The sequence below is a fragment of the Mus pahari genome, chromosome 16, assembly GCF_900095145.1.
Source record: "Mus pahari chromosome 16, PAHARI_EIJ_v1.1, whole genome shotgun sequence".
NCBI classification, from domain to species: Eukaryota; Metazoa; Chordata; class Mammalia; order Rodentia; family Muridae; genus Mus; species Mus pahari.
The window spans coordinates 66685569-66686991 of NC_034605.1; positions in this window are offsets into that span (position 1 = coordinate 66685569).

Sequence of the window (1423 nt, forward strand, 5' to 3'; positions counted from 1 at the left end):
CACACACACACACACACACACACACACAAACAAACATAGAAATGTATATATTAATGTTTGGGTGCATCCATGTTTGTATGTATATAAAGGATGTTTTTTTCCTGTAACTGCTTTGTTTTCTGGGATTGTGTTGTGTGGTAGTGGCCCCCATAACTTCATATGTTTGAATACTTGGTCCCCAGTTGGTGGAACTGTTTGGGAAGGATTAGAAGGTGTGGCCTTACTGAAGAAGGTATGGCCTTTTTGGAGGAGGTATGTCACTAAGCAAGTGTTTTGAGGCTTCAAAAGCCCATACCATTCCAGATGGCTCTGCCACATAGCTTCAACTTGTGACCTCTCAGCTACTGCTCCAATACCACCATGCCTGTCTGTCTGCTGCCACACTCCCTACCGTGGCAGTGGCAGACTCTTTGAAACCATGAGCCATATTAAATGCTTTCCTCATAAGCCCCCTTGGCCATGATCTCTCCTCACAGCAATAGAAAAGTAACCAAGACACAGCCTCTCAGATAACCCACAATGTCCTTATCCATTTTCCTAGTGCTGGACATTTGGAGCATCCCCAGTTCAGAGCTCTAACACTGTAGCTGTTGCCATCTCCAGCCTCTTGTCTGGCTTCTGTGTGAGGTGGACTCTGGAGATGTGCATTGTGCTGGTATTATAGGTGTGTACTACCACACCTGGCTATTATTGGGACTTTATTTATTTAAAACTATGTATGTCTGAGAATATGCACATATGCATGCAGTTCCTGAGGAGCCCTTAAGAGGGTGTTGGGTCCCCTGGAGCTGGAGTTATCTTTATTTGTGAGTTTCCTGTCATGGGATGGGAACTGGATATGGGTGCTCTGAAGATCAGTGAGTGCTATTAATATTGACTAATTCTTCGGTAAGTATAAGAATAATTATTTTTAAACATTTTTATTATTTAGTCTGTTTCCTTTTGTCTGAATCTGTGCCTAAAATCAAAGCATCATTGATATTTTTCTAAGACATTTTTGGTTTTTTGGGGAGGGAAGATTAAAAAATATTTAGGATATGTATGTGCATCTGTGTATATATGTGCTTTTACACACCACAGTGCATGTGTGGTTAGAGAACAACTTTCAGGAGTTGACTCTGCCTTTCTACTATGTCAGTCCTGGGTACTCACACCAGGTGTTTAGGCATGGTGACTAGCATGTTTTCCTCACTGAGTCATCTTATCAACCTCTTAGGAACTGTGGGTTTTTGGGGTTGTTTAGTTTAGTTTTGGGTGATTTTTTTTCTTTTTCTTTTTTTTTTTCTTTCTTTCTTTCTTTCTTTTTTTTTTTTTTTTTTTTTTTTTTTTTTAGTTTGGTTTGTTTTGGTTTTGGTTTTTGTTGGTTTTGTTTTGTTTTGTTTTTTTAGTTTTTTGTTGTTCTGTTTGTTTGTTTTGAGTCATG